This window comes from Callorhinus ursinus, unplaced genomic scaffold (genome assembly GCF_003265705.2).
Source record: "Callorhinus ursinus isolate GAN/ISIS: 27379988/994484 unplaced genomic scaffold, GSC_fseal_2.0 scaffold5, whole genome shotgun sequence".
NCBI classification, from domain to species: domain Eukaryota; kingdom Metazoa; phylum Chordata; class Mammalia; order Carnivora; family Otariidae; genus Callorhinus; species Callorhinus ursinus.
The window spans coordinates 47,152,377-47,167,277 of NW_027397067.1; positions in this window are offsets into that span (position 1 = coordinate 47,152,377).

Here is a 14,901-nt window from a genome sequence, read left to right on the forward strand (position 1 = left end):
GGGGCAGTAGGGAGGACTGGCATCTGTTTAGCAAAATACCTGCTGCCACGGGGCAGCCCTCTCTCTCCAAGACCCTGCCACTGAAAATCAGCCCTGGGGTAGCGCTGCCTTGTAGACAAGGGTGATGGGGGTGAACCTGAATATCTTGGTCAGAACTTCCCATGGGATTTGAAAATTGCATGCTTGCCTGTGTGTCTGTGTGTGTGTGCGTGTGCGTGCGTGCGTGTGTGTGTGACTACTTCTCCATCCTACGGTAGAAGAAATGCTCCCATTTACCCATGCACACTCAGGCTTCCTTTCTGCAAACACCACCTCGGTCAGGCTCAGGGGACTGGGGAGGTGTGGCCTTGCCAAGAAGACCACAGCCCCGGAGACTGTGGGAGTCAAAGGAAAGGACCCATCGGGAGAGAGGGGAGTCGGGGTGCCTTCCCACCTGGCTTGTTGATTATCGCAGCTTCGGGGGGAGACGTGTGCCAAGCCTTTCTGCCACGGCCAGAACCACGCCTGCTCCATTCTTCTCCTCTCCCTTCGGCATCCCTCTCCCTCATCTCCCCAACAGCCCAAGACAAACTCCAACTACCAGCAGCACCCTTGTATTCCCAGCCTGCGAGAAAAGTGTTGCTGATACCTATTGGGTGATTTGTTTAATTAAAGCTCAAGACATATGTTGGTTCCTGGTATATGTGGAGAAATGGAAAGAAAATGAGAGGTCAAGTAAATCAATTACCGATGGCCAGATCTGCAAATTCTCCTGATTTCTTGCAGCGTTTAGGAGCCAAAGAAAGGAGCAAGATGGAGAAGTGTGGCTAGGGTTTAGTTCTGTTCAGCCGCACACATGCAACCCAAAAGCTGGGGATTAGTTACGGTACACAATGTTAAGCAGAATGTACTACGTATCTTATATGTTGGATCCCTGCTTGATTAAAATGGCAACTGAATTCATATTCCTTTGTTGTTTTTGCAGCTTAATAAGACCCAGTATCCGGGTGCACCAGCCCCTAGAAAACAGGCTTCTGAGGCTCTGAAAGCGAGTCCTGCTGTGACACTGGTTATTTTTATGGCATCAACAATTTGAAGGAAAGGAATTGGGGATTTAGTTGAATAGAGTATTTAGTATTGTGATATGTTTAATATTCTTCATCTCTGTCTTCACACATTCAGGGGAAATCGCTGGGCAATACAAAACAATATGCCCAGTGTGATTCTTTCCCCCTGCCCCCAAGAAAATCTGGAATCCACCTGTTTTTAAATTTCTGCATATCCACTAAATCCACTTGATGGTTTTTTTTAATCTCAAGGTTTGACTTTTTAAACGATATGATCTAGTTGTAGAATCATACTGTATTTATAAATACATGTTTTAAAGGCTTCATTCATTTCCTCATTAAATGTATGTTGAGCACTTGCTATAAGCAGGTACTGCTGTTGGCACAGGAGACGCAAAGTTACATCACTCTGGGTGACTCACGTCCCCTCCTCATTAGCCAGTCAACCTCCTAGTAACATCCTGTACTCTGATACTCAATCAGAGATACCTGATGGAAAAATGGCCTCCGGACACTCTGTGGTTTCATGTATCAACCCGTCAACCTCATGGAAACACACCATGTCCTCCTCTCTGATGGGTCCAGCAAAGCCAGGGTGTGCTCCTTATTGACTGGCCCAGCTTGGGTCACCATGACCACATGTGAACCAGTCTCTGCGGTTGAGGGTGGCGGGCTCTAATTAGACAGCCTGGTTAAATGTCTCCTTGTAGAGGTGAGGAGGTCAGTTCCTCACAACCCCAAAAGGGTAGTTTCCCCAAAACAAGATAGGTTGGGTGGGCCAGAAGACAAGCCTATGGCTCTCATAACAGCTGAAACTTCCCTCATAACTAGCAGAGTTGGATTATCTAATGGCCTTCTCAACATCCCCACTTGGATGTCTCACATGCACCTCTAAGTTACCCCACTGAGAACTCTTCAGTAGCACACATGCCAAAGGACTCACCGTCCTTCCACACAGATTTACACCTTCCCTGGTGTACCTCATCTTGGCAAAGCATATCACAATCTACCCGATCACCCAAACTGGGATTTGGCCACTGACTTCCAGGCCTAATCCCCGCAAGCCTCCATGGTCAACCTGTCACAGGGTCTAAAATACTTCTTATCTCTGTCCTTCTTCTCCAGCCCTTCTGCCATTTCTTTGGTTTGGATCATCATCATCTTACCCAGATGCTCTCCTAACTGGCTTTTTCCTCTCTAGCCTTGCTCCCCTCCAATCCAGTTTCATCTTTCCAGTACTAAAATATGACCATATCACTCACCTGTTTAAATCACTCAATGACTATCCCATGCCTTCAGGATCAAAGGCAAGCTTTTAAAACTCGGCATACAGAGCTTTATCTCTCACACAAAACCCCCTCACCTGGCTTGGGGACAGTTCCCCTGGCTCACAGCCCCCATGCCACACTGATAACCCTGGAACATCTGTTTGCTTGCCTGCCTCTCTCCCTGAGCCAGAGCTCTTTAAGAGCCAGGATATTGTAGTTTGGCTCACTCGACACTCATTGTAAACCCTTCATAGCGTATTTTCCTTTTTGAGTTGGAAAGCTAAAAGTTGCATTTACAGGACTCCCTGGCAGCTGTCATGTAGGAATGGAATAGAAGTTCCATTGAGTAGATATACCTGTATGAGACTTTAAACAGAAGCAAAGAATGAAGACTGGATCTTCTGGCAACCTTGGTGGTGATATCTGATTCTTTGGGGGCAGGTACCGTTGGGTTTCCAGGATCCAGCCCCCAGCACAGGGTGGCTATGGCCTATGGTGTTTCCACTAGAACATGGCCTTGGTGTAGTTGGTCTTAATCTGCACAGTTCCCAGCTGCATTGCTGCTGCCTGTATAGACATCAAGCCTGGCCCTTCCCAAGATTCTGTGAGCTACTCAAAAAATAAACAAAATAAACCCCTTTCTGTTTAAACTAGTTAGAGGGGATGCTATTGTCGGCAATTAAGCACCCTGATTAATAGAGCCAGTATCTAATGCCTATTTGTGTCTGGATTGTCCAGCACCATGCCTGGCCCATGAGCAATCCCACATGCCTGTTATTGAATGAAAGATTGAATGGATAATTTTCTCTGTTCCTAGAGCGCTCACTGTATGATAGGAGAGCATACATGAAAACAAATCTTTCAAGGCAGCAGGCTATAATAGAGTTACAAAAGTTAAGAGAATACTAAGACGGGAGCATTAGGACCATCTCAAGGAAGGTAATATTTGAGATGGGCCTTAAGAATGAGTAGCAAGTCATTAGCTAGACAAGGAGACAAAGATTAGCATTTCTGGCACTTTCTAGACACCAGATACCAAACTGTCACTTATCTGCGTTATCTCACTTAATCCTCACTGATGCTATCACTCTCATTCTACAGGCTGACTTGCCCAAGGTCATAGGGTTGCAAGGGGCAGAACTCACATTCAAATTGAGCTCCCTCTGACTAACATGCTGAAGAGTATAGACTTTATCCTCCAATTAATTAAGAACCAGTGAAGGTTGGACAATAATAGGATTAGACAGTGTTACAAAAGGATAGGAGAAGGGGAACTTGACTAGTTAGGAGCCCAGAGGAGAGATAGCAGCCCCGAGTCAGGAGTAGTGAGAACGGGGAGGATTGAATATGTCTGAGAAGTATTTTAGAGGCTCCATAGACAAACTTGGAGACCACCACCATGTTGCAGAGAGAGGAGGCAACAGGAGTTAAGGGTGAACCAAGACCTGGGCTCGGGCAGCTGGGTGCTTGGTGGCACCATTTGTGAAAACAGAGAAAAACAGGCGAAGAAGCTGATTGGGGGTTAGTTCATGATTTTGATTTTAGATGTGTTAAAATATATGATTCCTACAGGACAATAGCTTGGAGATCATCAAGATATCCATTTGTCCAAATCTGTCATGCCCATGACCCTGGAGTAAAGCCTAGTGCCCGGGGTGTCTTGGCAGCTATTCAGGTATGACTGGAATCTGGCTTAGCATAAGGCTGAGTGAGCACGGAGCCTTGCGTTGCTGCATATTTAAACTGACCTGTCAGGCAATGGAGTTCCAGAGAAGAAAGGCTCTGTCTGAGGAAGGCAAAAGTGCGCCCTGCTCAATAATTCAGCATAGAGCCTGTCTTGGCTGCTGCGTTACCATCACAAGGAGCATTTTTAAAGTCAAACCCAATTTCTGTGCTAAGTCATGCCTGAGCAAGCTGGAGAGTTGCCAAAAGACAAGAGAAGACTCCAGGCCTCTTTATAAACGGGCCCTGGGAGATTTGGGTACTGCGTGATAAAGCTGTCAGTCTAGTCTCAGCAGTGTAGGCCTGTGACTTATTTGCATATGTCACTCCCTTCAGCACACCCCAGCCCACAGGCTCCTGAGTCCAAAGCCTGTGGACAAATAAAGCTGTCCAGGATGACCTTTTACTATCGGATTCAGGCTTTATTATACCAAGGGGTCTGGCCACCTATCCCTTATCCCTTCATTGCTCTGGGCCAACTCACAGCCCCGCTGACAGCATGGAGCTCTCCTAAGGGAGAAGCACTTCAGAGGAGGGTCCAGGCACAGCCCTTTGTGGGGCTGGGGAGTGGAGCGGAACTGCTGAAGGGCTGCTAACATCCTGCCGCCAGCAGCCAACTTCCAAAGTTCTGGAAGGACAGGCCCATTCAGCTTTCTCAGCATGCTGCTCCCCAGCCAGCCACAGGGGACAAGCCCTGGGTGGAGGCTCCCTGTCTCTTTGCTTCTCTCAGGCTCTGCCTCTATGCCTCCTTGATTAGCCCTGCAGCCCTGTTCCACCCCTACTTGGGGATCAATTACTAAGCAGGAGACTGTAAGGAAACCATCTGGCACGTGCAGTCCTGCCCAAGGTACTGTGTTGCTGCTTGATTGGTTAGTTGCCTAGTTAGGATTGGATTCAGGTGGTCATCCTTTTTTTTTTTTTTTTTTTTTTTTTTGGACATGGGGCAGGCTGCTCCTAGTGGAAGGGATCTGGCCTGGGTGCGCCAGGGTACTGTCTTATCCTGCCTGGCTTCCTTCCCCGAGGGTCAAAGGCATCCATAATCCAATGGGTCTGTAAACTACTAGCAGAGCCAGTAGCTAATGAAAACTAGAAATAACAAAAAATGCATCCTTTCCTACAGGCTGGCTCATCCCTGAGCCAGGATGCCAGGCTTGGTAGACAGGACACAGGCTGCATCTCAGCCCCCACACCTGCACCCCTTATGCCAGGTTCTCTGGGCTGCACAGCTCTGGTGGGGTCCGTGATAGGCCAATCAGCAAATTCTGCATTAGAAACTCTCAATCCCCCATCCCCATTATGTAATTCAAAATAAAATTTAAAATAAAAACAATACTGACTCATAAAACACAAATTTATACAAGTGTTGAAATTATAACGACTTTACTTGGGATATTTTGATTGCAAAATTTTTGTTCACTGAAGCTGAACCTTTTTTAGTTTTATAGGAAGTGCCTGCTAGACTGTGTCTCTAAGCTTATGTTTAAGGGGCCCACTGGGCAGTCCAGCCCTGGGCCTGGGGTCTGGGTCCTCCTCCTGATGCCCCGCATCTCTTGGGCCCTGCCCCATCCCTACTTGATCCTATCATTCTGCATAAAGAGACAGCTCAGACCTTGGCTAACAATGCTCACACCTGGCTTCTACTTCCCCCCTCATGCTGGTTCCCTGAAAGCCCCATCCCAGGAGAGACAATTTTGACTATATTCTTATATTTCGACACCTAACCTTTCCCATCTGTGTCTGAATTCCAATTCCAGTCTTGTCAAGTGGGCCTCGTCATGCTATTATCACTGGATCCATTATAATCCATCACATTTTGGGGATCAGGACAGTGGAGCAGTTCAGGAAATCTGGCTTCCTTCATGCCTTTTGGTGGTTTGAAATCAAGTCCATAAGTTATTTGATACTCCCCCTGACCACTTCCAGAGGTGGAGCTTAATTCTTCCTCCCTACCCTCACCGAGAATGTGGGCTGAGCTTAGTAAGTCCCTTCTTATGATCAGGATGTAGTTTCTTCCTTGCTCTTTCTCTCGGATCATTTACTCTGGGGGAAGCTGGCTGCCATGCTGTGAGAACACTCAAGTACCCCACGGAAAGGATCATATGGTAAGGAACTCAGGCCTCCTGCCAACAACCAGCAGTGGATAGTCTCCTGAGTGAGCCATGTGACATGCCATGTGGACCCTCCCACCCCTGTCAAGCCTCTGAGGGACTGCAGCCCTGATGGTGTTCTGACTGTAACCTTCTAAGAGACCCTGAGCCTCAATATGACCCCAGCCAAGCCATCCCAAATCCCTAACCCACACCAACTCTGTGAGATAGTAACTGTTGATTATCTTAAGCCATTCAGTTGTGAGGTAATTTGTTACACAGCAATAGTAACTAATACATATCTCAGAGGTGAGGCTGGAGAGAGGGATGGCAGGAGTCTCACAAAATGATTTTCTGTACCAGGAGCTTCTGTATCACTTCTTACCCCTTTGCACTGAAGGCGTCCTCATGGTTTGCTTGACTCTCTGTCTCCCAGATAAACATAAAGTTCAGAAAATAATAAAATATGTTTACAAATAAAATATGTTTATAGATAAAATTTAATAAAATATGTTATAGATGTTACAGATAAGCATACAGAAAGATCAGAAAGTAATAAAATACCTTTGTACCCACTACCAAGATTAAACTGATGTTAACATTTTGCCATATTTGCTTCGGATCCTTCTCTTTTAAAAAATAAAATAAATCAATCACTATAGATAGAGCCCAATACCTCCATTGTCCCCTGCTTCTGTAAGTAAAGATGAGGTTGAAGCTGGTGTTCATCAGTCCCTCAAAGGTTTCTGTTTTGTTATGACTTGTTTGTGCATTTAAAAATCATATTCTAGGGGCGCCTGGGTGGCTCAGTTGGTCAAGCATCTGCCTTCGGTTCAGGTCATGATCTTGGGGTCCTGGGATCAAGCCCCACGTTGGGCTCCCTGCTCAGTGGGGAGTCTGCTTCTCCTTTTCCCTCTCCCCCTCCTCCTGCTTGTGATCACTCTCTCTCAAATAAATAAATCTTTTTTAAAAAAGTATATTCTGTTGTTAATATATTTTTAAAAATTTTTTCATAAGTAGTATTATATTGTACATATTCTTTTGTATTTTTTGTATATTAAGGTAATTTACATAAAGCAAAATTCACTGTTTCTAGGGTCCACTTCTGCATGTTTTGGCAAAGCATACAATGATGTACTTACCCCCACAACCAAGATATAGAACGGGCCCATCACCCCAAAAAGTCCCTGCTGGGACCTTGGTCTTGGGGATCCTAGGCTCTAGCAGATGGAAAGCCTGGCCTTGCTTTTCAATCTCAAGTGGTGTTGTCTCTTTCTGTTGTTATTCCACACCCAAAGCAATGCATGCCTGAGAACTGAGGGGGAGATGGTTGGGGACAGTTAGAAAATTCAGAAGTAGGAATCTGTGCTAATACCCCCACATCTAAGTCCTGCTGCTTAGCCAAAGATAGAGCCATGGGAAATATTCGTGACTCAGTGAATAGAGAAATGAATGAAGCAACGTAATAGTGGGATATTGGGAGTTATTGTCTTCTCCATCCTTTCTGGGTATCAGGAATCACCAAAGACACTTTGAGCCTGAGAAGCTGGTGCTCTGTGTCTTCCCCCAGGCTGCAGCCCTGGTCCTTTGGACTCCCAGCTGCTGGCGGAGATGGGGAATGACTTTAGCCCCAGAGACAAGGTATCAGCTTGCATTCTCATCTCCCACATTGCTCAGTGTAGTCTCATAGGCTCTTCCTGAGACATGCAAGTGCCTCCTGGGCCCATTGCTACTCTTGCCTGCCTTGATTCTCCCAATGAACCAGTAGCTCAGGGCTTTTCTCCCCGTGAGAAAAAAATGAATTCACTTGGACTCCTAATTATAAAGGGTCAGTGAAGGACTTTTTAAACTTTGTTAACTGTAAAACTTAACCTTCCCAGGAATGGAGATCAGTACTCCTGTCTTCCCTTTTTCTGTAGCCCAAAGATCTGTATCAACAACTATGACTCTCAGAACGGTACATATTTTCAGAAGGAAAAAATACTATGATTGATTAGTTTTGATGTCTGCATGAGAGAGGGATAAAAAGGAGAGAGAAATTTACCTATGCTATATTTACCAACTCTTACCTATACTCTTGATGCTACTCTATCAGTTCTCTAAGATGTTGGAGAAACAGGCATTTCTGTGGCAAAAAGCTTCTTGTCCTTTTAGGAGGCCCAGTTGCTTGATGCTGCTCCACAGCTGGCTGACATAGAAGGTTCTGTTGGGATGCAGTCATGACAGCAGCATTCTTTTAGTAGCAAGGTTGAGAAGATAAGACAACAGCAAAGCAGTCAGCTTAGTATTACCCCAGACCCTCTGTGCTGGAGGCCAATCAATACAGATGTCTGAACAGGACTTCATTTCTCACTGAAGGTCCTGGCAGCAAGTCTAAGGGTGCTTTCCTTACTCAGCATCCTGACGGACATGTGCATTTGTCAGAGAGAGAACGAGCCACACAGTTCCCACCATCTCATTGCTTCCTCTGATGAAAGAAAACGGGCAACCCTTGGGAATTCTAAGTTGCAATGGGAAAAAGAGCAGTTTCAACTCATATCCACTTTCCTGTTGCATACGCTGGCCCCACCAAGGGTTTGTTGGCTTCTTGCTTTGGCTAACTGGTCACAATAAAAAATGAAGACCAATTCTCTGGGCTTTAAAGAAGAATTAGCTCAAGTACATGGCGGAGTTCTTTCCCCTGCTCTGTAGGGGTTGGCAGGTCTGTACTAGTGCCCAGTGGAAGCCAAGACTCTGAACGAAGAGGTTCACCTTTCCCCTGCAGGGCTCCGGGGACCCCCTGGGGGAGGGGCAACTTTGGGGACCAGAAACCAAGAAAAAGCCCTGAGGGCCAAGCTCCAATGATCTCCAGTCCTCCCTGCAGGTCAAAGCAGCCTTGCTGTGTCCAGACCACATCAATATTCAATCAGACTGCTTGGAAAATCTGAGATCCTTAAAGGAGTGGGGGAGGAGGAAGAGATCGGTGCAGAAGATGGTGTCAGGAAATGCTGACCCTCAGCTAAGAGCTCAGACAAAAAGTCAGCCATGGAAGAGGGAGAATGGGTTCTACCAGGTACAGCTTCTGTTCTTGGCTTAGAATTTGCATAGACGTTACTTCTGAGGCATAAGTTGCATAGGAATTTGACTGTCTCTGGGTCAGAACAATCAGAAGGAAGAAAGCATTCATCTCTCAGTTTGATTCCCTAAAGTCTCCTCCTTTACCTGGAAGCCCAGCATGTCACCTGGAGGCTCCTTCTGAACCACAGGAGAGCTCTCCGCCCCATCCTAGGACAGATGCTCTCGGGGGCCTCTCATGGGGAGGCCATTCCCTGAGGGATCCCAGTTGGCTTAGGAGTCACTTTTACAAGGAAGCCATCCAGACACCCCAAACCTGGGCCAGGTGCCCCCTCTCTGCGCTGCCTCAAACCCCAGTGCTCACTTCCATCAGAGCACTCCTGACCCTGGCTGGCGTATGTGTCCATCTATCCCGCTGGACAACAGTGACCGGAGCAGGCTGGTGATTTACTGACCCCTACAATTCCTAGCAAAGTGCCTAGTATATGGTAGGTGTCCACAACACGTGTATTGGATGAATACAAGACAAACAGTGTCTGGGGGAGCCTCAGCATGGGCTGTGTTGAACTGTTGCTCCAGGGGCAGCCCCCTAGCCACAAAGGGTCTCTGAGTTCTTCCTGTGATTTTCCTGGCTTCCCGCTGGTACCACCTGGGAGATTGGGGAGGGATGTTCCTTTTGAAAAGATGAAGCCCTGGTTTTATCATCTGATCCCTTCCTTTCCTGGTGGTGCCCACCAATCACCCAACTTCTACACTCTGGAGTAGAGCACCTCCGGGAGGCCAACCGGAAAGACACGGAACTCTCCTCCCACAGGGCAGTGAATCTGGGTACACAGTTGGGTGTGATTTCCACTACATGGTTTAGGATTGAAGCATTTCATGAGTCTCTTCCCAGGCTCTCCCATTTCTCTCTCCATCTCTGGCTGCTCTAACTTCAGACTTTTAAAAATATTTTCCTTCCTTCCTTCCTTTCCTTGCTAAGGGCTGAGAGATCACTCACCACTCTTTCTCCTTTGTAGATTCTTGGGAAAGTAGGCAGTTTGAGGTCAGTGCCCCTCGATTTCCAGGTTTTTTTTTTTTTAAGATTATTTATTTATTCGACAGAGAGAGAGAGAAAGAGGGAGAGTACAAGCAGGGGAGCGGGAGAGGGAGAAGCAGGCTCCCTGCTGGGCAGGGAGCCCAATGTATGGCTCCATCCCAGGACCGTGGGATCATGACCTGAGCTGAAGTCAGACACCCAACCAACTGAGCCACCCAGGTACCCCTCAGTTTCCACTTGAATGAAATTGCTCTTCTTGTAACCCTCTGAAAGATGCTGTAGCCCCCACTTTATGTCCCCGGTATTTATACTCCATGTCCTTTCCAGTTCTCTGTCCTCTGTCCTTTTGGAAGCATAGCCCCCTGAACGTGTGCCCAGGCCTTGTGCCCCTCCAGGACCTCATGCCTCGCCCAGGTCTGCTCTCCATACCTCCTGTTCTACAGAAGCTTCCTCACTCAGCCGCACCCACCCCTGGGCCTCACATTGCTCTGCCTCCCACAGGGTCTCCCACTCACCCCCACTTTGTGACTTGCCCTGCTGTATAGTCCATTTGCCCAGCCTGGGTCTCCCCTTAGGTCACTAGGATTTGGGGGAAGAGTCCCACAGTTTCAAGTTGTCATTCTTCTCTGTCCCCACTTGCTCTTTCTAATGAGAAGGTGCCACAGGCCTTGAGAAGGTTAAAAGGAATTTACCAGGAGGACAAAGGGGAAATTCCATTCCAGGAAGAAGAAAAAGCCAATACAAAGGCTGCAAGGAAGAAAACCAAGTGAAAGAAGGATAGCTAGACACCTGGTGTGACTTAAGGTGTGCGGGCGGAGAGCATGGGGAGTGGGGATGGGAGGCTTTGCCTTGTCAAGAATTTTATGGGAAATCATCAAATCGTCTTTGAGCAAGAGAGTTATTGATTAGCTCTGTGTTTATATTCACTGTTCCTCGTATTACAAAGGGCTAGTGTCCTTGATAAATAAAGAACTTGAAATTGATAAGAAAGTTGCTTTTAAAAATCAATAAACTGAGTTTTAAAAATAGCCAATAACTCCTGAGAAGAAGGTGCAAAAGATATGATTAAACAGTTCACAGAAAAGGAAATACAAATGGCCCTTTAACAGGTAAAAGATGTTTGACCTCGCTCATAGTAAGAGAAATGCAAATTAATTCTCTACTTAGACCCCATTTTCATGCATTATGTAGGCAAAAATCCCAGACTTTGATAACACACAGTCTGTTAGCAAGATCAACCACCGCTGGTAGAAGGGTAAATGAGCACAACTCCGTGGAGGGCGATTTGACAATACCTATACAAGTTGTAACTGCTTACACCTTGACCTGCACTTCCGGGATTTGACTATAGAGATATATGGTACACATGTGAAATAATGTGTATTCAGGGTTATTAATTATGGCATTGTTATAATGGTGAAATGTAGGAGGCAGCTAAGTGCCCATCAATAGGGTACCATTCCACAGATGGTGATGGCAGACCCCATACAATGGAATATCGAGCAATAGTTAAAGAGAATGAGACGTGCTCATGACAGGGACGGGCTCCAAGATACCCAAGGCAGTTACGAGATAAATAAGAAAAAGGTACACTAGTGCATATCGTTGGCACCTTTTGTGGATAACAAGGAGGAGGAGAAATGAGACTATATATTTGCCTTCTCTTGTAAAAGCCTAAAGGAACTGGGGTGAGGTGCGAGATGATTGCCCAAGTAGAGGTGAGAGAGGTTTGGGAACCACGCAGACAGGGGGTAGGTGTGAGGAGGAGACTTTTCACTGGGAACCTTTAGATGTTTTTTGAATTTTGAATCATGTGAATATGTACCCTATTCAAAATATTACAGTAAAAAGACATTAGTTTCCTGTTCCCATAGTCTTTCTTTCAGAATACTTGTGTAGCCTGACTGCCAGAAGAATCTAGCACCTGTTCTTATGATTCACACCATCTCCAGTGAGCACTCAGTGTTAAGAAATATACTCCCCAAACAAATTCATATATGTCTTTAGAGGGCAGCTATACTGCATCATCCAGCTGTAAGCTATTAGAACTCCCTCGAGGTTGAAAATACCCCCTCGTCCTCCTGGGGGCTCTGATTCAGGTTTTTACATTTTCCCATGTGCTTTTTTTCCCACTCAACTGGTCATTTTCAGATAGTATTTCTACTTAATAAAGCAGTGTCTGCCCTTTATTCTGATGGTCTTCTTCCTCAGGCATTCCCTCCCGGAGATGACCTTGCTGAGAAGTTCTTGAGAACTGGTCACTCTTGGTGCTTTGTGATTGCTTGTCCAGACTCTGTACTTTATGCCTATCAAATGTGGTTGCCCAATTTGAACACCTTGTAAAAACATTTAAAAATCACTCAGTGAAAAATCCTTCAAACATGGAACAGCTGTGCTGGAGAAAGAGCCAGCTGGTTGCTCACCACTTTCTCAGAAGTGTGGTGGGAAGCACAGTGCTCAAGAATTCCAGGAGGTGAACGGCAAAATTAACCTACACAAGCCCTTTCGTTGAGAAATGATTGCCTGAGAAAATGGCCCTCTCTTTGACCAGCTGTGTTCACAAGATTGCCCTCTTTAGAAAGCACCGTCAGAAGTTCTCCTGGGAGGGGTTTGGGCCTCAGCTTCCCTTTTCTTGGCTTCATTGCTCTTTAACTGTGACACCTGTTGCTCAGGTCTAAGCTAAGCTACTGCACACGCATCCGTTGCATATGCTGATGAAGTATTTATAAGCTCAAGTCCAACCAGGTTGACCTACTCCTCTGCTCTTCTTCCCTAAAGCTGGCCTTTTGTTAAGAGTTCTGCTCACTCCTGTGGAGCTAGTTTCATTCCCCGATGGAAGAGTTTTGTCACTTTGATTACACGTATATACTCCCAACCAGTTACAAACTACTGGTGTGCAGGGACCACCTGTTTTTCATCTTTGTTCCCTGCACAGTTGCTAACACAGGGCTGACCCTCCATAAATACTTGTTGAATAAACAAATGAATGAGTGGTTAAGTGGACTTCTAACACTTGCTAGGTATTTAGATCAGCTCTGTCCAACAGAAATTCTGTGACAATGGAGTATATAGTGGGGCTGTCCATTATTGTACTCACATGTAGCTATTGAGTGCTTGAAATGTGGCTAGTGTGGCTGGGGGACTGAATTCCAAATTTTAATTGATTTCATTTAACTTGTCATGTGTAGCCAGTGGCTACCATATTGAATGTGAAGATTTAGATGAGGGGCTATATACTTTGATCGCCTATACTGATAAACTGTGGCGCCTTCTCAAGTTAACTTTTTTTGCTTAATATGGCCTAGGAACTTCCAACAACAGCTTGGAAGCAGTGAGAAAGCATATTAGCACGTCTCATGGCACTTGCCATCATCACTACAGGCAAACAGAGGTCAAAAGGAGGGAGAGTGACTAGAAATTAGTTCTGTCTGCCTTTTTCTGAGGAAGTCTCGGGTGCCCCAGGAGTGTAAATGGTCAGCCTCTTGGTCTATGACTCACCCAAGAGCCAGCCTCTATGACTGTTGCAAGCCCCCGCTAGCAGGCTGGGCACGGAGTCTGGGCTGAATCGGAGGGAAGTGTGCCACATGGTGAGTCATCCGTACCATTTCTCAGAGCAGGTGTTCTTTGGGGAGCCTCCTCCAAGGAGGCCCCACCCAACCTGCCTTTCCCTGCAGGGGTGACTGTAGCTCCAGGACCAGGCATGAAGTTCAGTCCTGATCAGGAACGTCTGGGGTGGTATGGAGTTACCAGGGACTTGTGCCCAGAGACCCCGCAGGCAGTTGGATCTCAGGGTGGGTTTTGTGCTCCGACTGCCCTGGCAGAGGCTGAAGGCCCCTACGTGAGTACCAGCAGCAACTGCAGCAACTTTAATGCCACACCGGGACCCTTCCTTCAGCCCTTGGTCCATCTGGCTCCAGCCACTGTTGCCCGTGGCAGAAAGCAGAGTGGGGTTTCACCAGGGTGCTGGAAAGCCCGGGGCGCCTTCGTCACAGCCGGAGGCCTGGCGGCAGGGTAGGTGTGTGACTCCCTGGGTGCCACTGTCCTCTAATGCATGGAACAGGATAGAATCTCTACATCCAAGGTGAGTGGTGCCCCTTTCTCCCATTGAATGGGGCTAGGACATGTCCACAGAGCAAGTCATGCAAGCGCCCGTGACGCCAGGTCGCTAAGCCACCAGGTCACTAAGCCAGAGCTCCCGGAGCTGCCGGCATCTTCTACTCTCATCCCTCAGGGATGCAGGCCAAGGGTACATGCCATCTAGCACTCCCCAGTGCCATGCCACACCGTCCCTTCCTGGGCTGCCTGTCACCTCTCATTTGGAAGACAAAAAAGAAAAGAAAAGACCTCAGCCCCAGGTCCCTGACACAGCAGAACTCCGGAGGTGCCTTAGGCCAGGGCAGCGTCTGGGTACAGTATTCCGTTGGTGGTGAGCTATCCTCTGGAGCCCAGAGTTGTTTCAACATATCTGACACACCCTGGAAGCCCAGCAGGCAGGGTGGGGTAAGCCCATACTGTACATGACACAGGGGAGAAGCTCTGGTTACCGGTTGCACAAACAACACCTCACTCAGGGCTTGGGAGGTGTCGAAGTAACTTGTAACTCTGCACTCAGGGACCTCCCCGTCCCTTTGCTCTGCTTCTCCTCCTAGCCTCATCTTTAAAGTCTTTGGGGGCTGGGGCAAGCC